Source organism: Ambystoma mexicanum, chromosome 13 (assembly GCF_040938575.1).
Source record: "Ambystoma mexicanum isolate Mex_15411 chromosome 13, UKY_AmexF1_1, whole genome shotgun sequence".
In the NCBI taxonomy this organism is placed as follows: Eukaryota; Metazoa; Chordata; class Amphibia; order Caudata; family Ambystomatidae; genus Ambystoma; species Ambystoma mexicanum.
The window spans coordinates 255160469-255186798 of NC_090938.1; positions in this window are offsets into that span (position 1 = coordinate 255160469).

Here is a 26330-nt window from a genome sequence, read left to right on the forward strand (position 1 = left end):
TCTTTCTGCTCTGCCCTTTTAAGTTTTTCTTCCTTATTGCTTGCTTCATTTCTTCCCAGCTGCTCTCTTTATTCTTCCTTCTTGACCTCAACTATTTTCCATCTTGCTTCCCTATGACGCAAATTCTTCTTTTCCCTCTGCCTCTCCAGATACTCTTCCTTTACTTATTTCCACCCTTCCCTCTTCGTCATTCCAATATACTCTTTCTACCTTCTTTGTCCTTCCTTCACCTCGGCTCCCCTGTTCCCTCCTTTCTGTCTATTGAATGCATGTCTTATACTTAGGGTGGCCCTGAATCATGCTGTTCCCATCTTCATCTTGTATCCTGGCTTGCAACATTATGTATTACTACTGACTTCTGCAATTGTATTCGCTCTCCCCTCTTGCTTCTCCACTCTTTTTGACTGCTTACTCTCTGTCCTCTCCTCCTCTCCCTTTCTCCCTTTTCCTATCTCCTATGCACTTACTCTATCAGAATTGTCCCTGGACCTAGTATGATAGCAACCTTGTCTGTCTCCTCTCCCCTCCCCTTACTTGTTCCCCCCTCCAGCACTATCTGAAATGTCGTCAAGCCTAGTACAATAGTGACTTGTTTTGATCCTCCCCTCCCTTTCTGCACCCCGCTCCCTCACCTTTTGTCTTCTCCGGCTCTTCCAGAAATGTTGTTAGGCCTAGTATGGTAGTCGTCTGTCTGTTTCCTTTTCCTTCCCACTCTCCCCCTCCCTTCCTTATCTATGTCTTAACTCTTGCATCTGAAATGTCATCAGGGCGAGTACGATAGTTAATTTTGCATCCTTACTGTTCATGGCCTCTTAAGAATGTCATTGTATTTTCCCTTGTTCCCTCCCTTGCCTTGAAGTGCTTTGAAACAGATTGTGTATAGGCGATAAATAAATAAACTATCATATCACATTATATCATGCATGTCATGTCTCCAATGGCCTGACCAGACCCTCTTCCTCAATCTCCTCTTGACCATCGTCTGACCTCTTTCTATCTCCTTCATTCCAACATTTATTTGCAAATGCTTTTCTTGCCTGGCTGCAATTGGGATTTCTTTCTCCTCTTGCTTCAGCCACCTAACTTCTTTCCTTCTACACACTTTTTTCTGCCTTTCATCCTTCTGTCCTACCTTTCCAGCCACCTAATCCTCTTCCCTTCCAAATCTCTCCCTTGTGAACCAGCACTCTCCTCCCTCTTTCTTTTGTGCAGCTTCTTGTTGTAACGCTTACCTCTGGTGCCTGCAGGAGCAACTGGCCTGGATCGTGGGAAGCATGGCCCTCTGCAATGGATATGTAGTCCAAGCCAATCCCTTCCCACTGTTCCACTGAATCGGTATTGCCCAGTGTCCGGATCGGTTGCGAGTGGTTTGGTAATGTTCTCAGTACTTTGCCTGCCAGTTGCTCAACTGCACTGCCTTCCTGGCAACCCCGCACTTGGAGACTGTTTCTGTATCCCTACAGTCCCCCTACCTGCACTTATGCCTGCACTTACCTTGCACTTGCCACTAGCTAGCCGTTTATTTATTCCTATAGTTCTATCCCATGTACTGCACTTTCCCCTCCCCCTGCACCCTCGCACTTTTCCCTTTCCCCCTTCCCATGCACTTGCGCGATCTGAATGATACCTGGCCTAGTAGGATCGTTATCTGTCTTCCCCTGTTACCCCTACCTTACCACGTCGCGCCTTGAAACACTTGTGTATAGGCGCGTTATAAATGCCATATCATATCATATCATACCATATCATATCATATCATACTGCTAGGATAGTGATGGGATAGCCTGGATAACAACCTATGGGCAAACAAGTGAAGAATATTAGTGTCTGCTTTTCACACACCTCCCTCTCTGCCCTCAAGGTTTTCTGGCTGGCGAAACAAGCAGTCTGGCCCACCTTTTGTATTGTAGTGGAGCACCGAGGCTTCAGATGTGCATCTGATCCAATTCTGTCACTGGTATTGGTGGCCCAGTCCAGCTGGGGTGAAAGAGATGCACAGGTAAGTGCTCCGCTGTATGAGATGCACAGGTGAGTGTCTCTACAGCACTGCAAATGTTCTCCTCTGTTCTGAGGCAGCTGCGATGTGTGGCGCGATCAATATGTAATAATGTTCTCGTCTCTGTCTTGGCTTTCTCCACAGGTGCAGAACAAAGTGTTCTGCTTGAACCGCTGTGCGGAGAGTTACCGGGTGCTTGAGAGTGGAGCGTAACAATTTGTGAATCTACAATCACAGTTAAGTGGTCTTAAAGGGGGGCGTGAGGGCACACAATTCAGAGTCTCGAAATGCTTGCTTACTGCGTTTTTCTTTATTCTAGGAGCAGAGTGATGCTGCAAAGCCAGAGCAATGAAGCGTTCCATCCCGCAGGCTGATCCGGTAAGTTTGAGAGTCGGCGAGGTGTCTGGACAATGCACAACTGCAGGAGTCCTCTGGAGCTTGAAGTTGGTTAAGCGGAGTTCAGGTAAGCGGAGGTCCTGGCTAGCAGCTGGTGTGCAGAAACAGGAATCCTTCTTGCACGTGAAACCAACCAGGCGGAGCAGTAAGCATTACACTGCTTACAAGTCAGCAGAAGAAATGCTAAGCACTGGGTGTGGCCCCGGGCATGGTTTTATAGCCCTGGGCTGCACCCTGCATCACTAGACAACCAGGGATGCTGGATGAAAGGGCCATCTGGGAGCCATCTTGGGTTCTGCATTGGGTCTCAACCTAGCGGCCATCTTGGTGGGGTCTGCCAGTGCTTGTTAATAGGTGTCTATGCCAGCCAACAACCTTCAGTGTCCACACCCCAACCATGCTACTCTGCCTTCCCCTACTGTTATGTGAGGGTGTGCCCTGTATTCTGCTGGGGGTTATGACAGCACTCCCCTCCAAAGCCCCCCCCAAGGAGAGCTATACTTGGCCCTGGCCCTGGCCGACTCGGGTGATTGCAGTGATAGCCAGCTAATGAACATGGTGCATGTATGTTAGCTGCTGGTTCTCAGGTCCTGTCTAGTAAACTGTACCGCTTCCAGTCAATGAGATAATAAAGTTTATTTGTAATGATTTTGGAATCTAGGATGTCCCAGACCTCATATTCTGTTTCATCTCCTTGTGTTTCCATTGGGGGTGGGACATGGGGGGGGTCTGGATGTGGAATCCCGAGTACCGGGCTGCATAGGTTTCAATAATGATACATGGAAGAACGGATGTATGCATAAGGAGGAAGGTAATTCCATCTTAACAGTAACAGGATTAATGATAGAAGTAATAGGGTATGGACCAATATATTGCGGATGGAATCTCTTTGGGCCTTTTAATTGGAATTGTTTTGTTGCGACCCATACCTTATCCCCTATGTGGTAAGTAAGCGCCTCGGTTCTTTGTTTGTGAGCTGCTTTAGTGTCATGAAGTGTCTTGGTGGCCTTTTTCAGGGTCTCCTTAATGCTCATGTGCAAACAAGTGATAGCAGGCATTTCTAATGGTGTGAGTGGATCCAAAGCAATGGTATGGAGGTCCCTCGCATGTAGGAAAAAGAAGGGTGAAAAACCTGTAGAACTATGGATGGTATTATTATATGCATATTCTGCTGCCCAAAGAAGATCAGCCCAAATCTTCACCGTCTGTGTAAACATACACCTCAAGTATTGCTCAAGGGTCTGATTGGTTTGTTCAATTTGGCCATCAGTCTGCGGATGCTGACTGGTTGATAGACGAATTTCAATCTGAGCATTGGCACAGCAACTTCGTGAAAAAACCTAGAGACAAATTGACTTCCTTGGTCGGATTTAACCACAGATGGGAACCCATGTAGCCTGACTATATTTGTTACGAATACTTGTGCCAGAGTTCCAGCATTCGGTAATCCCTTTAGAGCAATAAAATGTGCCATCTTGGTCAGGAGGTTGACGACAACCAGGATAGTATTATAACAGTTGCGTGGAGGAAATTCAGTGATAAAGTCTAAGGATATCGTGTGCTAGGAGGCAGGTGGTATGGGTAATGGACAGAGTAAACCTTGTGGCTTGATTCTCAACGCTTTGTTTCTTGCACAGACATCGCCGGTTTTGACATATTGTGCAACATCTTTTTGCCATGTAGGCCACCAGAAGTATTGTTGGATCTTTGCCATGGTTTTTGTGATCCCCGGGTGTCCTGCTCTAAGTTTGTCGGTAGTAGACATGGAGGACCTTGTGATGCATTGTGGGTCTTGGTAAATACAAGCGTTTCTTATTTCTGAAAATAAGGGAGCCCATTCTCTTCTGTCCACTGAGGAGACCCAAGCCTGTAGTTGGTCAGGCTTCATAGACTGTCTAATCTCATCTTTTAACAGGTCTAAAGGAGACAAGCCTATGCTTGTGACTCCCAATAGTTTGTCTTTGGGAATTATCACCACTGGTGCGGGGTCTGCGTAAACGTCTTCCCCCTCCGTATCCCAGCCTATACAAGATAAGGCATCAGCTTTCCCGTTTCATACTCCAGGGCGATATGTTACAGTAAAGTCATATTCCGTGAAAAACCAAGCCCACCTTAGCTGGCGAGGAGACTGTGCTTTGGCCGTTTGTAAATATTGTAGATTACAGTGATCGGTAAGCACTGTGATGGTGTGGCATGCTCCAAGAAGGTGATGTCGCCATTCCTTAAAGGCTGCCTTGATAGCGAGGAGTTCCTTGTCATTTATTGTATAATTTAACTGAGCCAGTGAGAACTTGTTGGACCAGAATGCCGCAGGATATAACTGGTTACTTTCTGGATCCCGTTGAGACAATACAGTGCCCATTTCAACACTAGATGCATCGGTCTCCACCAGGACTGGAAGTTCTGGGTCTGGGTGCCTAAGTTCTGGCATGGTTGTAAACTGATACCTGAGTCGAGTGAAGGCTTGTTCAGACTCCATAGTCCATATAAAGGTCTTGTTTTTATGAAGCAGTGAAGTGATTGGGTGCACTATGTCCAAAAAATCGGATATGAACCACCGATATAAATTGGCAAAACCCAGGAAGCTCTGCACTGCTTTCACCGGGGTTGGAGAAGGCCACTGGAGAATTGCTTCTACCTTCTGATTGTCCATTTGAATTCCTTGCAGAGTTAAGATGAAACCTAGAAACTCTACTTCAGTAACATGAAGGTGCAGTTTTCTAATTTGGCGTGCAACCAGTGTTGTCATAACTTTAACAGGACTGCCCTCACGTGTTGTACATGTTTTTCTCATGTTGTAGAAAAGATCAAAATGTTGTCGATGTATGCCATGGCACAGACGTCTAGGAGCTCTCTCCGGACATCGTTCATAAAGAATTGGAAGGCTGCCGCTGCATTACATAGGCCAAAGGGTGTGGCGGTGTTCTCAAACAGCCCAAACTTTGTACAAAACACTCTTCCACTCATCGCCAGCTTGTACATGCACTGAGTGGTATGCTCCCCTAAGGTCTAGTTTGGTATAAATATTGGCATTTTTGACTTGGTCCAGAAGTACGGGGTTTAACGGCAGAGGGTACTGGTTCTTGATCATGATCTAGTTGAGCCCTCTGTAGTCTATACAGGTCCTGAGGTCTCCCTGCTTCTTGGGATGAAAAAGAGAGCTGACGAGGCAGGAGACTTCGATGGTCGGGAAAACCCGTTTGCCAGATACTGATCCAGGTAGTTATGTAGGTGTTGATTCCCTTTCTCTGTGAGTGCGTAAATGCGACTATATGGTACCTGGGATCTTGGAACTAAATCTATTCGACAGTCGTAGGGTCTATGAAGTTGTAAAGTGTTGGCCTGCTCCTTCTGGAAAACATCTTGGTATGTTTCATATTCCGGAGGTAATTGTCTGGTAATGCTGATCATTGGTCTTGATTTTGTGTTACTGAAATCGATGAGCGGGTAATGTGGGCGTGGGTGAATAACAGGTCTGCAGGTATTCGGTGGAGAAGATCATCACATGTGTTTGCCAGTTGTCATGGCCACAGGCCCCAGAACACAAAAACCACACCATCTAGTAATGGGGTCAATGGGTCACTTGACTCACTTATGTCCCTTTGGGACACATAAACACAGGGGCCCTGGCTGGACTCAGTCCTGCCGCCTTTGGGCGACAGGCTCATATAGAGATGTGTGGAGGAACACTTTATTTCAGTGCAGGAGCGCTTTTACTTTATTTCATTGCAGGAGTGCTTTTATTTGACAAGAACCTTCCAGGAGCTGAACGCCTTTATTCCAGAGAACATCCTCATGTGCTGACTCATTGGGTGTGGCTCCCTAGGCCTAGTCTTCATGTGCTGACTCATTGGGTGTGGTAGGCAGGCTGAACCTGGTGGGCGTGGCTTCAGAAGCTCAGCTATATAAACTGCTCCATCCCTAAGGCCGGTGCTTTGTGTTAATGTGCACTCGCGTGCAACTTGACGGTCACCGCCGCTTGGACCAGTTTACTTACCTTCAAAACCAGCCATTCTCCTGCATACTCACCTCCAGGAAACCAGTGCTTCATCGCTTCATCTGCAGACTCATCTCCTGACATCCAGTGTTCTTGATCCCGACGCTGCAGCACCGCACTCCGTATCAACGAACTCGGACCCTGTGAAGAAGAAGAAAGACAAGGTTAGAACATCCATCCTAGGGCTGCACCGCATTTGAAACCTGTGCGCCCCATAGTTAACAACTTACCAGCTACTGTACCACTGCGGCTTTGTTCCTCATTCCCTCCGGCTGCCGCCTTTAGCTCTGCAGCTTCTACCGGGCCGGCAACATCACCTGCAAGGGAAGAAAGAAAAAGAGCAAACATCAAAAGTGGAACGGACAGCAATACAAGACAAAAAACTTTACAATACAACAAAAACAGACGAGGAAAGACAAAGGCAAACAGGAACACTTACCTGAAGAATAGTGGCTTAGTCGCAGCAGGACTGGACTACCACGTGCAAGGGACCATTGGAGGAACTCGATCAAGATCATACAAGCGCCCCTGCCAGAAGCAGCAGGACGGAGTGCTCGCCAAAACTAATCAACAGGTGAGCTTTCCAGGGACAGCGCATCCCATGGGTACCACGGTTTGGGAGAAGGGGTCTGGAAGGGGATCAGGTGCACAAGCTGGCATACTCATGCCCCCTATTCTCCATGCAGGAGCAGTGCCGAGCAGCATCACCTATTACCACCAGTCACCACATAAGTGCAGAGGGTGAAGTCGGACGGCTGCAACCGTGTCCCAACGCGTCCATAGAGACCAGGTGAGCGTAACACTTATTTAGCTACTTATATGACTGCATGGAAGTGCAGTGCGGCCGTATGTCAATTTGTGTCATTTCCACAGGTGCAGGACTCTTTCCCCCGTGTATCACCGGACTAGGCTGCTATGCTCGTTTTCTGTTCCATGCTCTAATACCATAACGATCACCAGGCCCACGAGGGGCACGACCACCACTCACACCTTCCGATCTCCCCCGCCTACATGGTACAGCTGGCACTCCCCACTATACCACCCAAGCGTAGGCACAAGCAACTGCACCCCTCGTCCACCGGTTGCACTGCCAATGTTACATATGATTGGTCTCCTTCTCCTCCAGTCCCTCTGCCGCGCTGGCCCCCGGTAGCCGCAGACTTGCTGTCAGGAGGGCATTCCAGAGTGATGCTGCTCAGGCCTTTCTTTAGGATTCAACTATTCGTTGTGGGTGATACCAGGCTGACTGATCTGCTCCAGTTTGTAGCCTGGTGCAGGCCGCGGCCGTTGGATCTGATCTGCACTAATGTCTCCACAATCAACAGCCCAGCAGAGCCAGCACGCAGCAAACCATGCAGCACACTGAAAGTTTCAGCCTTAATGCTGGGGAGAGTGTGGAACGCAGCTGCCTCTTACGCTCATCGCTGCACCTGGCGCTGCATCATGCTCCTACATCTTCCAGGTTTGCCGACTCTCGCCCATTGACAGAGCCTCCAGGAGCACAGGTAAGTCATATACTGCGAACAACCCATCTTACTAGTTCCAATCCCTTGGACAGCAGTCACTTTTCCTCCTCACCAGCCCTGAGTTCATCGTCGGTGCACTATACCTTAGGCCAGGCATATCACAAGCAGTCGGTCAAGATCCTGCATCTTCTCCAGCCCCTGGTTGCCACAATCCTTTATCAGGGTGGGGCGGCACAGCTGTTTTCACCTGCCGATCGGCCACATATCGTGTGTCCCCCCCGGGCCACGACTGCTATGTTGCTACAGATCCTCTAGGACAGCCACTCTTGCCCAATAGTCTCTTACTCAACGGGGTCACTGTCTCTGGTCAGTGCCGCAGTTGATCGGCAGCAGGTAGTGCCGGAGGTTGCGGGCCGCAGCACCCCCATCAGTTCGCCTTGCACCAGGGCCTCTTTATTGAAACAAGGTCAGTGGCCCCCCGTTACTCCTAGGCACCCGTGTGTCTGATGCTCAGCACTCAGAGCCATCGCTCATGGGCCTCTCTTCTGTGTCCACGGGGATCATCAGTATTGTTTATTCCGCTCACCCACAATGGCCGTTTGGTCTGCTCCCCTCCGCTCTGCATGACTGTTTTGGCCACGGGGTCGCGTGTCGGCTCCCTCATCCGTTCCTTACATGCAAGCGCCGTGCACCTCTGTCACAGCATCATGCGAGGCATACCCAGGGCATACACAGGTCCCACAACCCGTTGGCGCATCTTAGCCCGCAGCGTTCCAATCGCCGGTGCTGATCCGCTACCTCTGGAAGCCGCGAACTACGAGCGTGAGGATCGCTCTGTGGCCATCTTGAATGCGACGTTTCACCTCACCTCCCCTCTTCAGATCGACAGAATTCAGCTCTGCGGGCCCCCAAAGCCATGATACTTCACAGGATTGTGCCTCAGACGATCCGCTTACGGTAGCACTGCTTATAGTTCGGATACCATATGGATTACAGGCTGGATAATGCAGGATATTTTGGCAGCCCTCAGAGCAGAGTGGACTCACGTCTGCATTGCCTCGCAGTTGGCCACGCCCCACATTTGCACCCATTTGACTGGCTGCATTTAAATAACAAATCAATACCATATATCTCAAATCAATGCCATATATCCCTACAGCACTCCCTTGAGATGGACTGTAAATAAAGTTGAATGTAAATAAAACATTGTTTGAGATGGAGAACCGGCATGGCAGGGATTCAAAGGAGCTGTGTGTGGGGGTTGGGATTACCATGAACGGCTTGTCAATTTTATGGATGACAGCTACCCCACCACCAGCTTTTTCCTGCGCAATAAGAACATTGCCTACAGTAGCTTTGGGGTTGGAGGACATCAAAGATGTAGGGGGAGGAGGGTGTAAACCATGTTTCAGTAATGAAAAGGGCATCAAGATCGTTGTTGATCATAAGGCCGACAATATCGGCAGCGTGTGCGACCACTGAGCAAGCTATAATCATCATAACAGGGCAGACATGCATAGTAGGAACCTGTTGTAAGGGTGTATGGGGGATATTGATGAGGTTTGTCAGGTTAACTGTCCCGGGCTGCTTTGGGTATTTAGTTGTACGATCCCTGGAGAGCGGGGGAATGGGTTCTGATGAGTAGAGAGACATGGTGATATTTAAATGGTGTAGCACGAGCAGAGTAACTGGCTCATTATTATGTGAATTGACATTTTGATAAATTTTACTATATGTATTTCTAATAATCACTGTGTAGATTGCAGTCATATTAAAAATGCTACACTTGTCTTACTAGTCAATCCTAGAATAACCAATCCTTTTTCTCGGATAGAAGGTTATGATCCCAAGATGGACAGCAGTGATACACTAATAGTCTATGCTTAGAAATACTGCTATTAAGAATTGAAGGGGGACAAATGGCACCAGTGAGGTTCCAGCCTGCTTTGCATAAATTCAAAGAGCATTTTGGCAATATAAGAATGACCACAGGTCTATATATTTAACAAATATGCCTGTGATAAATGGGTTGAATGCTTGCTTCATTAAGTACATAATACACATTGGGGTTGGTGCTCATTTTATGTTTCATACCACTCGCTCTATCATTAAAATGATTAAAATGATGGTAACATTGAAGCATACATACTGATTACGACAGCCTGACGTTTTGCATGTAAGTAAAACATAGGTGTGACTCAATTGCGAAGAAAATGTTTCCTGTATCTGATTTCAATTTCATCCAGGTCTCAGGGTATGGATGCCAGTGTACATGTTCAGTTCAGCAATGTACACACATCTTAAGAGAATTTGAAATGTATAGGATATCACGAATACATGGCATTTCATGGTGATACCTGTTGTGCAATGTGAGCAGCTGCCAAATGATGCCAATACCTGCCATGTAAAGTGAGTATGTGACATTTGATACAATACCTGTCAAATGATGCAAGTATCTGACACTTGAGGAGAATGCCAGGCATCGCAAATTTATCTGGAAATGTGTTTGGAATACTAAACACACGATGGCAATAACTGGCATATGATGTTAGTACCTTGCTGACTGAATCTGACATATAATGAGAGCATTTGGCAATTGAAGGCATGGTGTGACATGTGATGCAAGATTTTAATCTTTGAGGAAATATCTATCAAATAAACAGTGTGTTCCAGGAAGAAAACACCATGAAGGACCACCAGTGGCCTTGGAGTGGTCTAAGGTGGGAGCAGCATGATCCAGAGAAGGATTGAGAACCAATGATAAAACACTTGTCAAGCAAATCATAGTGATGACTGTTCTGGAGCATGGAACGCCGGTTCAGGGATGGGTGATACTCTGTTTACTATAATGGCTATTGCTAGGGGTTTTGTCATAGGGCTATTACATAACTTGGGCAGTATTTTAGTTTTGTGGTAAATTGGCGGTAAAGTGGTGGTATTTTAGTATTGTGGTATAACAGAGGTGAGCATATTTATTGTACTGCCCTATATGATAAGACAAACCTTCCCACCTTTGTGTTTGTATTTTGTTTTAGGGTTGACTGTAAGTACAAATTACCGGACATTACACTTATAGGAACTTATGCCGATGACTTATATACGACATTGGCCGACCGTCTTTAACGGTTCTGTTCAGCTTCCAACATGCACAGCTGAACACACACACACACATGCATCACAGGTTTTCTAGCTTGCTACCTGGTCCTCCGACATTAACTTTAATTTTACCGCCGTCAATTGTACTATGACACCTCCTTATTATTCCCCTTGTTCAGAATAACCAACAGAGACACAAAATCGCAGCCCCAGTGCTTCGGTTTTTCGCAATTATTTTCTTTTATGCATGTAGCTTTTTGAAATAGATGTTGCGATACATATATTACACAATCAACACTTTAGTAGAAAATGCATGAGCCAGATTTGTACATTGTGAAAGCATATTTTTACCAAACTTGGAACAGGATGCGATTACAGAACATACTTTTTAAGAAAAAAGACATAAACATATCTGACACAAGCCACTTTAAATTTTTTTCCGTTAAGGCACAGTGTTCTCAAACCCAATGTGAGAAAAAAAAAACAGCAAGCACTTTTATTAAATAAACATTTGGCCTTGACTATCTAATAGGAAACACATACACCCGTCCGCCCTCCTCAAAGTTCCACCAAACGTACTCCTACTATGTAGAATATTTGCTTGTTTATCGCAAAAGGGCCCCCACTCTGAAGTCTGCAATCGGGATGTTGCCAGTTTCGCAGCTGTTGGCAGCCCAAGGGAAAACCAGCAACCTTTCCCAACCTCCTTCAGATAACTGCTCGTAGAGGATCTGGCGCTCTTTCAGTACAGTTCAGCTGTGCTCTCCATGCACAACACAGCTCGCAGCTGCACTTCACCTCCTCTCTCTGCAGAATGAAGAATACTAACTCCAACCTGTCTTCTAGCTATAATTATACTATAGTCCTATCATTCAAAACTCCCTCCAGCCCACTTTCCTGACATCCCCTGTCATCCGAGTAAGCTTCTAGAATCATTGCATTTTTCTCCCTCAAGCCCCATCCCTTTTGAGCCTACATGTATCAATTTTGCTTCCTGCACAGACAATATCGCTTTCAAAATGAATGAACAGCAAATGCATCTTCTTGCATGTTTTACTTCTACTGAACAAAAAACATTTTCCATCTGAGCCACTTTGCATTTCAATGTTAAAGAGAGATTGCTCAGCATCCTGTTGTTGTTCCTCCGCCTGTACCTTCACCTTTACCGACTGTTACTGTTCCAATAAATCCGTCTTTGTTGCCAGCAGTAGTGTCTCCACTACCTGTTGTACAGGATTTGTCTACTCTCTCTTTCTCAAGCGGTTCTGCTCTGCTTGTAGCTGATAAAGGGGTGATTTCTGAATCAAAAGTTGTAACGCGGAACACAGTTTCCAAAGAGAAGAGGAGAGATTTGAATGCATGGGCTAAGCGATGTATAGCGAAAGGTGAAAAATCTACTGTTTTAGCTACACTCCTTAATGTAGAAAGTATTCCCGATCAGAATGTCTTTATTGAGGGGATGGGGATACATTTGGCTGTAATGTGGAATAGATTGACGGACACAGATGTCCCACAAGGGTTGAGGGATTTGAATGTTTTAGCTTATTCAAGGGATACTGCGGAGAAAGTACATGAGCATGCCGAGAGGGTTTTTGAGTTTAGAAGGGAGTTAGAACGGTTACAGAATGATGAAATAGATGGTGATAGTTTGGACACTTTTTACGTGCAGAAACGGTTCCTTCCTCCTTGTAAGTCAACGAGTGAAGAAACGCAAATTTGCACAAGGGATGTGCTTAGATGGATTTCAGACATGTCGATATCTCCCGTAGAACCATATGATACGTATAGTCAGTATACTCCAGAAATGCAGAGGAAAGTGTTACAGGTAATGGTAGACTACCTACAGAATGAATGTATAAAGAAAAAGGTTTGTTGTCCCGCAGAATTATTAAATATTTCTAAGAGAGCTTTTGCGTCTGATAGCTCGTCCTTTGCGACTTTTGCGCTGAAACGTAAGTGGCTGTGACTGGCAAAAGTTATCTTCAATCAAGATAAATCACGTGGTCAGGAGATCACCAGAAAACAAACTTACGGAGTCTATCGCAGAAACCTTCTGAAAAAGAGCTTTGAGGAACAAGGCCTGTCGCTATCTCCACTTGTACGGAGCAACCGATCGATTTTGTGGCTAACAAAGACATTGGACAGAAAAATACATGGGGCCTCATTACGAGTCCAGCGGTAACCGCGGTGGTAAATCCACTTGGTTACCGCCAGACTCGTATTACCATTCCACCTCCGTGACTCCCGGAATCACCAGGGCATTACAGCCCTGGTGTCCTGGGAATTCCAGAGGCGGAATTCGGTAAATCCCCATTCCCATTGAGTCCAGTAGGACTCAATGGGAATGGGGAAGTGGAAACACCGGCACCATCTCGTGATGGTGCTGGTGTTTCCACATCTGCCTGCAGGCGGGAAGTGTTCAACTCGCCAGGTCAGACCTGGCGGGAAGATCACCTCCCGCCTGCAGGACTTGGGTTCGGGCAGTCCGGAATTAACAGTGGCGGCGGGTTTACCGCCACTGTTAATTCCGGACCGCCCGACCTGTAATGAGGCCCATGGTCCGTGAGGACGTACTGTTTTCTTGTAATTATGTTAACTGGTCTGACAGTAGTAATTGCTCTTGGGTTTTGGTACATTGAGGGGGTGCGTCCACTTGAAACTTTGAAACCCACTGAGAGTGTTCCCACTATGTCTCCTCCTTTCGTGCATCTGCACACTCTATCTTCTAGGGATTCCCAACAGAGACAGAGTTATCACAACAATAAGCTTTTGTTAATCATGAATGCGATCCATGCGATCTTGAACAGAACTAATTGCTGGATATGTTCACATCTGCCACAACACGGGGAAAAGGGTTGGGCTGGTATATTCATCCTTTACCTCTAACTACTGCATGCTGTGCCTCTCTAAGGGCATTATTCTTTGGTCGTTGGAAAGGCAGCATCTCAGGGAACTTTGACAGGACTAATTTAAATGAATTTGAAAGGCGAGTCCTGATGCCTCTGGGATGTTCCCTTTTTTCGCAAATAGGAGCAAGCTTAATGTTGCTTTTATTAGGCCTTCTGATAGACTTTCTAGACCTTTCCAATCGCTAATTTCTTTCAAGATGGCTCCCGTAGGCAACCGGGCTGCCATACCTCCTTCCTATATTATCAATCACAGCCCCAACTCTGTTTTCTTCTGCATACAAAGGAATGGTTCTCAGTCAATGGGTACTTTTGAGGATTGTACCAATATTGCGAATTTGACTAGTGAGGACAGACCCGTGTATGTAGGTGATCCTGTTTATTTAATTTGTGGCAATGAAGCTTATCCTTGGCTACCTAGGGATTGGCAGAGTACTTGTTAATTGGGTATCTTGCTACCAGGGGTATATGTAGCTAGCACCTCTGAGGTCTCTAGGGCTCGTCCAAGGCGGGACGAGAACGGTGATACTCCTTCACAAGTCATGGGTGATGTAGCGAAATCCTTTGTGCCATTTTGGGGACAGATCATGAATTCCGTGGATATTAGGAGACTAGCAATAGTATTGGAGAGAACCATCAACCAGACCACTGATATACTCTACAACATGACATTAGAACAGAAAGCAATTAGATTAGTGGCTCTACAGAACCGGATGGTGTTAGACGTCATCCTGGCTGAGCGTGGTGCAGTATGTAAATTAGTGGGATCTGCTTGTTGCGTTTTTGTACCTGACTCCTCCCCTACCATATTCAAGGCAATACAAAATCTGCACGTCCTAAGTACAGAAGTACATGTTCCCGAGGGAAACTGGGGTCTTAGTGCTTGGTTCTGGGGCTTTTTACAGTCTTGGGGATGGAAACTCTTTTCAGTCTTAATGGTAATCCTTGGTATTCTGTAGTTCTGTTGTTTCATACAATGTCTTTCTGTCATATTTTCAATGTTAGGAGGATGTTGTGCGCAAACTGTAGGAACATCAGGACCGAAAATACACGCACCCGAGAAGATGACTAATGTTTTTGTTATGGAGGATATTACTGTCAAGGATTTGATGGCAATCGATATTTCTGATGAATGTGATTCAGGATGTACGGACTCTGAAACGTGGAGTTACGAGTGAAGCAAATATTTTTAGTAAGGCTCTTGGCTTAGGCCAAAAGGAGGGTTTGTTAAACGGTAATTATATAGTGCCTCCTTAGTATTTATATGTGCCTAAGCCTATTCGCCATACACGGAAAACCACATTGCAAAGTTCCGATTTTTGGGTTAACTTCGGCGCCATTTTAAGTTTCATCCGCCATTTTGATTTTCACTCGTGTGTTCTACATTCTAAAATGGTGGACTATGTTTTCGACTTGCAACGAAGCCTTCCGACCTTTGAGTTCTGTTAATGTTTAGGTTGTCCAAGACTGTTTAAACTAAGAGACCTTGTACTTCATATGAACTGTCATTCAAGTGTTGTCTGTGCTCACAAGCCTCATCTTTGTATAAACATTGGGACAATGAAGAACAAACCTCGAGCGTATGCTTTAGCTGAACTACATTGTGAAGAAACTTGGAATAAGGCTTACAGCGGGATCCGAGAACATACATCACTATTGTCTCTTCATGGAAATACAAACTTATGTAATCCTTCGCATGATATTGTAAAATCTGTATGTGAACTAGGCACAAACTCTAGACCACTAATTATTAACATGGAGAGAGGCTGGACAATATTGTATGAAACATATAAATATGCTAGTTTTTAGATGTTCAGCTCTCTCTCATCTCTCTTTGTCAGCTGGTACACACTGCGAGGTGTTGGGAGCCAGATAGCTATCTGTTTTGCTTTGTTAACTGTACAGTAATAAAAGATCTGTGAATCTTTTAGCCCGTGATTGGTGTATTTCCTTTGTGGTACTCAGCCTTGATATTTCTTTGTTCTTTCAAAAGTTGAATTCCATGAATATTTAAATAATGTGTCTGTTGCATAGTATAACGCCAGTTGCTGGCCTCCTTGTGGAAATGTGTGTCTCTTTGGGGAAGTAGAAAATATTTCTTTGTGGCTGATGCTGAGAAACTGGTGTTAAAGGCGACAAGGTGATAATACTTCTATATACCCCAAGGGAAGTGACAGCGGGAAGGGCTCGAGCAAATGCAATTTGTAGGTTGAGTGCTGAAAAGCTCACATTTGTGTGTTTACACTGGAAAAAAAACAATTATCCACAATTTTTGGAAGGGGGCACACAGGAAAACACTGATAAACACAGATTCTGACATTTTTGAGAACACTGGCAAAACACCCCCGGAAGTACAAAAAAAGAAATCCCAAATCCAGGAAACACTAGAAATGTGGCACGTGCATAGACAGTGCAAGATGCCATTCCCAAGAGGGCATGCAAATGAGACTATAATAGATGTGGCACTCATACTGGGCACATGGGAGGTGGGGGGGGGCATGTGTGTTGGGGATTGAAGGAGGTGGATAGGCATGTGTGTTCAGGTTTGAGGGAGGTTGGAGAGGATGGTGTTTCTTTGTATGCATATTAAATTATATTTACACTTGAACAGATGTGAGGACAGTCATTTTGAGTGGGTGTGACAAAAGGTAATATGTGAGTATATAAAATTGTATGAGGTATGTGTAATCAAACGTGCTCAGAAGGAATTGTCAATCAGTTCTTGCCGCACAAGACTTCAATCCCTGCCTTCTGCACGGTCAGTGCATGGTGGCAAGTGGTATCCAGCATGTGTTTCATCATCCTCCTGGAGCAGAGGGACATGTCTCATAATGCACATGTTGTGCAGCATGTCACACACCAGAGCTATTTTGCCCACCTCATTTGGCTTGTACATTAGGGGGCCTCCTGTCCTATGTAGACAACAGAACCGATCCATTCAGTAGGCTGAAGGTACCCTATGTGCAGAGCATGGTCCATATTTGTGCCTCATTGTAGTCCTCCTCCTGTGCTGTAGAAGGCTTTCGGACAGATGTCATCAGCCATGGGAGCTGAGGATATCCAGAGTCACCTGCGAAGGCAATGGGTATAAGTGCTAGTTACAGAAATATGAGCAAGGGTTACAGTTGGTCATGACATATGGGTCAACAATTTCTTAGTATGCATATTGCTAATTTGGGAACACTAAGGTATCTATCCCTACATTAAATGATGCTGCATGTTTTACAGGGTGAAATGGGAAATGTCACTTCCGGGAATCCACCATTTCGCACATCACTGAACCACTAGGTGTGAAAGTCATACACTGTAACTGGATTTGCATTGAACATATTGTCTGTGGCAGTCCTGTGCTGGGCTCTTATGCATGTGCTCTCATGAGCACACTGATAACCTTGTGCACTTTGTCTTAGCGTTCTGGTTCTTGGGAACTTACATTCATGGTTTGCAGCATTCATTCCATAATTACCTGTTAGTGTTGCATTGTTATCATGTACAGGAAAACAGTGCTGGTGCCTGTCTAGGTAGGTATGGTTTCTCTATGCATTGTGGTGCCTGTCGTTCATGCCAAGTACATTTCTTATTGCATTGTAGATCATGCATTTCTGTCATGGGATGGCATAGTTCTGCAGGGCCTTGTCTGGTGGAGTGGTGCTTCTTATGTGTTGTGTCAGAGGGTAGGTCCTTCATGCAGAGGGCTGTGACAGGGCATGCATTGCATTAACATAAAATAGGTGTTTTCCCCTCAACCCCTATCGTCAGGACCATTTTCACTTGTGGATCATGTGTGTTGTATGATGATGATTGTACTTACCCAGGATCCAGATATGTTGCCCTCTGTGTATCTCCATATATATTGGCAGTGTACTGGCATCTTAGGTGGTACCATGGCATCTTAGGTAGACTTTGGAAAGAGGGTGCAGAAATGTGTCATGGTGAGGTCTGCATCAAATGGAAACTACATTAAGAGAATGTTGTAGTTCCAGTTCCTGTAAACCTCTTCCAATTTCTGAGGGTGTAAGGGTGCAGAAGAAGGAGGCTGACGTAAAGGTGGCATGCTTGGTACTAAAGACCTCTTTAAAATCAAAAAGATAAAGAAAACCTATATATCCCTATTCCCGAGAGAGGTTTCCCTGCCTCAACTCAAGGTGACTGTCAGGATGTTTGTCAACTTTAAAGTGTCCACCATCCTGTGTCCAGCAAACCTTACTTATGTCCCTTACGCTAGAAACTAAAGAATAAACAGGACTGACAGAATGACTCCCTTCTCCTGGGATATAGTTCTTGGTTTGTTGAAACAATTCCCAGAACAGTCCCGGGTCTCACACGTTGTCAGGGGGGCTGGGGCAATGGCTCCCTTTGCCTGATGGCAAAGTTCCAAACAATACTTTCTCACATGTCAGGGGGAATGGCTCCATTCCCCTGAGGGTAAAGTTCCAAAGAATACTTTCTTGGTGGGCCAGGAAATCATTCTCAGATAGCCTGGCAGAGTAACTCCCTTCCACGGACTATTTGGACCTTACTGCCGATCAAGCTTACTGGGAGAATGACTCCCCTCTCCTTCTCCTGGTATCTTGTTATCAGTTCCTTACAACCAGGTGAAATTATTCCCTTCTACATGTCTTCTTTTCATTAGGCTTCACAACTACAACACCCAATTCTAAATAATTCTAAATGTTCCCAGGGTCCATGACCTTGGCTTCTATTCTTCAGCAGGGTCCACGACCCTGGCTTCTCTTCTTCTTTAATCTGGCACACTTGGTTCACGTCTCTGCCAAGTACTGTCATGAGCAAGATGACCCGTTTCACTTTCTTGCTTTGGGTCCACAGGACTAAATCGAGCCAGTGCTTGGATTACCTAGGTTCTCGTCATTCTTCTTCATCTCAGTACTGTCAAGAACCTTGAGCAAATATGCCTTATAACAGTACATAGGCCTAATGTCTGCATAGAGGTTAGCAGAGGGAGGAGAGGCTAGAATATGTGGGGTGTGATGTTCTCTTAAGGGCTGTACCCTAGATGGTCATCCTTATCCCCAGAGGGGATAGCCTATGGTGCAGCTTGTTTAAACGCAATGTTGTAATTGACACGTTAGGAGATTTGCAATATATGTGTTACTTTGTATATATTTTTGAATACATTTTAGTTTGCATCACTTAGCAGCATAACAGGCAACAATGTGATCACAATGTTATTTGTTTTTGACAACTTTGCAACAACTTTGTAGCACCTAGAGGGAAGTGTGAGGGGTTGCAACAGAAGGGGTTTGTCAACAGAAAAGTGGAAATCTTATGAAGTAAACATATTGGGACTTGAAATGACTTAGATTGAATATCGAGTTAGAATATTATGGTGTTATGAATTCTACAATCTGTACATACACACTTCGAAGATTGCAGTCTGCTTTAGGCTGCAGAGGTTCTGGTTTGCAGTGGCTTAGTCTTTCTTATCCCTGGAGTGTTTGAGTGACCAGGTCAAGAGAGGGAGAGGAAGCGAACAACGTCGTGCAGAAGGCGATAGCAGACCAAATGGTCACTGGCGGCGAGGACAGAAAGAATTGCCATTAGGTTTGGTTTTATGGCCAGATCTATATGTAAATACAATGGAAAAACTTCCTGAAAACACAAAGCCTTGTTATTGAATGACCAGTGGGGTCTGGGTAGGCAGCGAGCGTCATATTGGTGCTAGGTAAAAAATGCATTGAACTGATACTGGAGAGAAGAGCTTGAACAGTGTTTTATGGTTCCATCTGGATTCTCAGGAAGATATGCATAATACATGCTAAGGAGGCCATATGATTATAATTATAATTGTTCTTTTATAACACAATTAATAACAGATTGATTTGTTTCTAAGCATAGGATCGGGATTCAAACCTGTATCGTGCTGCGTTGACTTGCTTCCAAGACAAAGGCATTGCCCCTGAGCTAACCCCTGCATTTAAGATGGATGTCGCATGAGGTGAGGCTAAGAAATGCTGAAGGGGTAGTTTTGGGACATCAGCTGTTGAATTGTTTGAGATAATACATCAGTTATATTTCAGGATGTCATGATTGACTACGTAATGAGACTATGTGGAAAGGGGATTGTGTCTAGTAATTGTATCCAATGGGGTTAGAGAATGTAGGGGATAATTAGATTTCTTGTACAGTCAATGGGGATTGTGGGATGACATCGTAACAGTATGTGTAATTATGTAAATTATCTAATTTTGTGTATACCAACTGTAACATTGTTGAGCATGGTAAGGAATTGTTAGTTTTCAGCTTCACAAAGCTGACTAACCCCTTCTGGCAGTTTGCATGTCATTAAACTTGCTTATTCATATCGGGTTTTGGGTTTACCCTTCTATAGTTGCATTAACCTGTCCTGGGGTGATGGGCAGGGAGATAAGCTGGGCTGCATTACTGTATCCAGCAACTGGGTAAACATATAAGAAAACATGGGCTGCAACACGCCATGAAGCATGCCCACAGTATGTTGGAAGGTGCCTGTGGTGAGAGAGTGCAGTACCAACACAAGCTTTAGCTAGAGCAGTAGATGTTCTAGCCTTAACAGTTCTTAATTTGCAATACATGTGCTAGCCTTCACAATTTCTTCTAAGTGCAATACATTTGCTAACCTTCACAATTTCATCTGAGAGCAATACATGTGCTGGCTTTCACATTTCTTCAAGTGCAATACATCTGCTAACCTACACAATTTCTTCAAAGCACAACATGTATGTGGGAACATCACATAATCGCAGGAGCGTGGTCTCGCGAGATCTCGGCATAACGAGATCTCGCGAACCTGCGCTCTGTGAGAAAATGTTCCTGCCAGTTTTGGCGAAGCGCCAGACCAAGCGGTCGACCCATAGCGCTGCTCCTGATAAGGAGCCATCAAACCAAGGCCCTGAAGAGCCTGATGATCCTGCTTCCAGGGCATAAGTCCAAAGCCACACGAGGCCACATGGGGCCCTGGAAGCTTACAGCGTGCCATCCTTGTGCACACCTAGCCCCAGGGAAGTAACTGAGAGGCCCTGAACTGAACTGTGAGTAATTCCCCTGCCTACATGAGGACACGTTTATGTTCACCTGTTTGTCTTGCAATAAAGACAGTTAGAACCCACTGAAGCATCCTGTCGTCCTTAAAGGCCACAACACGTATGTTAACCTACACAATATCTTCTAGGTGCAACACTTGCGCTAACCTACATGCCCTGATCTTCAAAGTGCAGTAAAAGGCTAACTGCATATCATTGTGAAAGCCCTAGCCAGCAGAACCATAGAACAAGCAATAACGTGGCTTAATCCGACAAGACAAGGTTTCCACAGATGTGGGATATGTACAATGTGTACATTTGCTCATTCAGATACAGAGCAATTCTGTCACTCCAGTGGGACAAAACTAAGGATCAAATAATTCATCAACTGTAAAACGTTGTTTGTTGTATATGCACTGATATGTATTTGTAACAAAATATACATAGGTAGCACCATACGGCCATTGAGAGTAAGAGTAAGACTAAGGGAACACATTTCCTCCATTAACAGCCAGGACCCGCATTTACCCTTGGCTGCACATTGGCAGAAAGAACACCATATGGATGAGAAATCAGGGATTAGATTTCTAGGTCTGAAAATAGTAAATTAGGTAATAGGTGGGGCCATCTGCGTCACGTGAGTATATATGGTGAAGCAAAATGGCAGATGCGCTTAGTACGCTGTGTTTACGAACGGGAGGGAGATTATCTCCAAAAATCTGCTAAGTGCTTCTGATTAGTAAATAGGGGCTATCGCGTCAAATAAAGGAATATACTTTGCGTGACGTGTGAGAAGTGGGAGGCGAGTTCCTAAACATGTGGCAGCAAGATTGTAATACAATGCTATGTGACCAGGTGTTTTGTATTTTAGTCTGTTCTACTTTATTGGGGATGTAGGAGCAGAGATGTGCAAACGTACAACAGGGGGAATGCCAATATTAATATGGGAATAGTAGCCCATATTTTTACACATTGAGGCAAAATTATATGTTGACTATATTAAGTGGTACTGAGTGACTAAACATGGGCAAATATGGCTATGGTTACCAAGCAGCAACAATCTAGTTTTAGATGACACATGTGAAACCACATACAATAACGCAACAGTGATTCCATATAAGGGAAGTGAAAGGGAGACACTATTCTGAATGAATGTTCATGATATTAATTCAGATCATGGTGTTCTTAATACAGAGAAATCAGGGATTAACCCATGACTATAAATGATACCTGATGTACCTCACACAATCTAGGTCAGACCTCTCTTTTATCTCTGTTAGAGGATTGCAGTGAAGACACACTGAACGAGAAAGGTGCTGGCCTCTCAATGAGTGACATCTTCATACATGAAGCACAGCGATACTGTGAAGGAAGACATGAAATACGAGTTGTGTGCAGAAGGCAGTAATCAAATGAGATGGATCCCCAATAGGACTTGCAAGTCTACTTCAATCACATTACAGAACAGGCAATGTAAGTGGATTACATTTCCTGTACTCTGCTTTGAATGCATTTGGCTTGCAAGACAACATGGGTTTACTGGTTTGAAAATGACTATAAAAGAAATAACAGTGTTAGAATATAAACCACAGGCAATTAGGTGGGTGTATATCTTCTTTAGTTTAGTTTAGTTTAGTTTGTTTATTTATAAAGCGCATCCGAACCCTCAGGTAACTGGGCGCATAATCATGTGTACAGCAGGGTTACATATAGTTGCACGAACATCATATAACAACAGACAGAGCGTACATTAGTTCAGGCTATGAGTGCTTACATACAAGAGTAGAATATACCAAGAAAAGAAAAGTATATACAGAGAATATGGGGTGAGGAATAAAAGTTACAGTGGCTAATGCGGACCGGGTTACAGGTTGGTCCTGACTACACTGTATGTAGAATAAACATTACTGCAGGTGGAGAGTGGTGGCTAGCAGGTCATGACGGTGAGAATCTGGGTGTTTAGGCTAATAGCCATGATTTTACCATGGCTCTGAATGGCCAGAATGCGGCTTCCGATCTAATTGTAGTGGGGAGGGTGTTCCAATATTGTGCTGCGAGCACTGGAAAACTGGAGCCCCCTGCTGATTTTAGGTTATAATTCGGGATCTTTAGTTGGTGTAGGTAAGGTGTTCTGGTGGGTCTAATGGGGCAGTGTCTAGAAAATTTGTCAGAAAGGTACCGTGGGGCAGTGTGTGATAGGCACTTGTGGGTGATGACCAGTGTTCTTAGCTTAATTCTGTCACGGATCGGGAGCCAGTGGACTTCTTTTCTAGCCGTAGATATGTGCGCCTTGCGCGGGAGGTTGAGGGCACATCTTAGTGCATTATTTTGCAGGATCTGGAGTCTATTCAAATTTTTAGTGGTAGTGCCTAAGTAGAGTGTGTTGCAATAGTCTAGTTTAGACAATATCAGTGCTCTAGATAGGGTGAGGCAGCTAGAGGTGGAGAGAAAAGGCCTGCGGGCATTGATCAATTTATTGGTGTATGAGGTAGCTGCGATGGTAGAGTTTATTTGTTTCTTTAGTGATAGGGTAGAGTCGAGGTATACACCTAGCGTTTTAACCTCTTTGGAGACTTTTATGATGTTGCCATCAATAGTAAAGGAATGGTACCTTTGGTCCAGTTTATTGAGGCGCGCCTGGGAGCCTACGATAAGCAATTCTGTCTTATCGTCGTTAAGGCAAAGGCTGTGTGTGGCCATCCAGGATTGGATTTCTAAGTAGATATCGTTAAGCTTTGCGACATCTTCCTCATAGCTACCAGTGAGCGTGATGAGGACCTGGGTGTCGTCAGCATAATTAGTGTAACTGACACCCAAATCGTCAAGACGGTCAAATAGGAGCTTCGTGAAGATGTTGTAAAGTGTGGGAGAAATGCAGGAGCCTTGTGGCACTCCAGATGTGATTGGGATAGGGTCCGCAGCCGCAGTGGGGGCGAAGACTCTAGTTGTCCTGTCAGACAGAAATGACTGGATCCACTTAGTGGCATTCTGGGAGAATGCAGCAGCCGAGGAGAGGTGATGAGTGAGGATCTGGTGGTCAACCAGATCAAAGGCAGCAGAGAGATCCAACAAGAGCAAAATGGCCAGTTTGCCCTTGTCTCTGGCGTCATCCATTTGGATTTTTAGATCCAAGAGGGCAGTTTCAGTCCCGTGCCTTGGTCTGAATCCGGATTGTCGCAGGCCTAGGAGGTTGTTATCTTCCAAATGTTGTTGTATTTGGAGATAGGCTACCCTGTCCAAGATTTTGAGAAGAAATGGGACTGTGGTGATGGGCCTGTAATTTGTAGGAATGTTGGGATCTAGGTTAGGTTTTTTGAGCAGGGGTAGGACCCACGCTTCTTTAAGGTTATTGGGGACCACAGAGTTTTTGAAGGAGGAGTTGATCAGAGAGGTGATGAGAGGGGCTAACTCATTAGCACCATCTTTGATGACGGATGCTGGGCAAATGTCACCTTTGCAGTTGGATGGTTTGAGGCTGGTGATTATCTTGATTACTTCCTCTTCTGTGACTGGTGAGAAGTGGAAAGATGGGCAGATACGGGTGGTGTGGTTAATTTTGCTGCTGGGGTTCTGTTTAGAGGCAAGGTAAGCTTTTTTTGCTTTTATCTTAGTTTGTAGGAGAGCAATTTTGTTAGCAAGGGCGTGCTGGATATTGTTACACCAGGCCTTGTCTTTGATGCAGTCCTCTGTAGGGGGCAGTGGTAATTCAAGTTCTCTTAGTATAGAGAAAAGTTCTTTGGTGCCAGATTTGGCATTTTGTATTCTCAAATTGTAGGTCTCTTTCTTAGCATTTAAGATGGCGGATTTATAAGTGGAGGCAGCTGAAGCGAATTTGTCTTTAGTGGAGAGAGAAGGGGCTTTTCTCCAGCTAGTTTCTGCAGTTCTTTTAATATTGCGGAGAGATTTTAATTCTGCTGAGAACCATTTGTTGGAATGGGCAATGGGTTTGGCTTTTCGTTGTTTGAGAGGAGCTATTTGGTTAAGGGCTAGTTCTAAAGTCTTGTTATATAGGTCTACTATGGCTGCTGGGTTGTTTTTTTGCGTGGGTAGATTAGCTTTACTGATAGGCGCGAGAAGAGGTTTGAGGTTCTCTATAGTGATGTTGCGGTTGTTTCTGGAGATTATTTGAGGTAGCTTTGTGAGTTGTGTAATAGATGGTAGGGATCTGGGTAAGGAGAAGGTAATGAGATGATGGTCAGTCCAAGCACAGGGTGTGATGTTGGTCAGTGAAAGGTTGCAATTAGCATCTGCAAGCCAATCCAGGGATCTTCCTTTCATGTGTGTAGGTTGGTTGATGTGTTGGGTGAAGCCTAGATGAGTAATCGTGTCATTTAGGGAAGTGGCTTGGTTGTCATTAGGGTCGTTGAGTCCCAGGTTGAAATCTCCCAGAATGATGATTTGGGATTTCGGTTTCAAATTGGTAGTGAGTAGGAGAGAGATATCCTCTTCAAAGGTAGAAGGGGGTCCTGGGGGTCTGTATATAATATGGAGCAAGATGGTTTGTGTGTCAGAAAATGGGAGTTTGACAGATAGTAGTTCGGCAGAGGGTAGGGTAGTGCTGGTTACTTCTCTGATGTTAAGGGTGGATTTTGCAATAATTGCTATTCCTCCGCCTATTCCACATTTCCTGTCAGCTCGGATGATGTTGTAGTTGTCTGGAGTGGCTAGCGCTATTGTGGGACCGGCTGCTGGGTGTAGCCATGACTCTGTGATGGCGATAAAGTCTAGGTGGTTAGTGGAGATAATGTCAGCGACATCAGTCGCGTGGGCAACCAATGAGCGAGCGTTGATGAGGGCTCCCTTGATAGAAGTCTGTGGAGGGTTAGTTTTCGTGTGTGGTGGCGAGTGCGGTATAGTAGGGTTGTGACTGGGTGGGAGTTCAGAAGGTGAGGTAAGCTGCTTGGGGTTCGTAGTCTGAGTGGTGTGCATTCTAGTTAATTTTGTGACAAGATTCGTCCGATAGCTGAGTCTATCGTTTCTAGTTATGGTCAGTGGGGCTGCGTTCAGGTATGTGGTAGAGGGTATAACAAGGCGAGAGCCTAGTCTTGTGTTTCTAAGGGGTGTGGGACAGGGTATGCATGGTGAAGGTGGGCGGGCAAATCTGTTTATCCATTCTAATGGAGATAGTAGGTCTGGGTAAAGTGGTGTGGTTGTGTGAGCGCGGAGCAGCGGGAGGAGGGTAGCCATAGTTAGTGTGGCACCTCTAAATGTGGCCATTGTAGGTGGCTCGGCTCTGATGATGGGGGCAGTGAAATTCATAGGTTTTTAGCAAGAGTGCAGTAGTGACTACAGGTGGCTACAGGTAAGGCACAACACAGGTCAGATGAGGTCTATTAGCGACCATAGGGTACAACACAGGTCAGTGCGGTCTATTAGCGGACATAGGGTACAACACAGGTCAAATGAGGTCTATTAGCGACCATAGGACACAACACAGGTCAAATGAGGTCTATT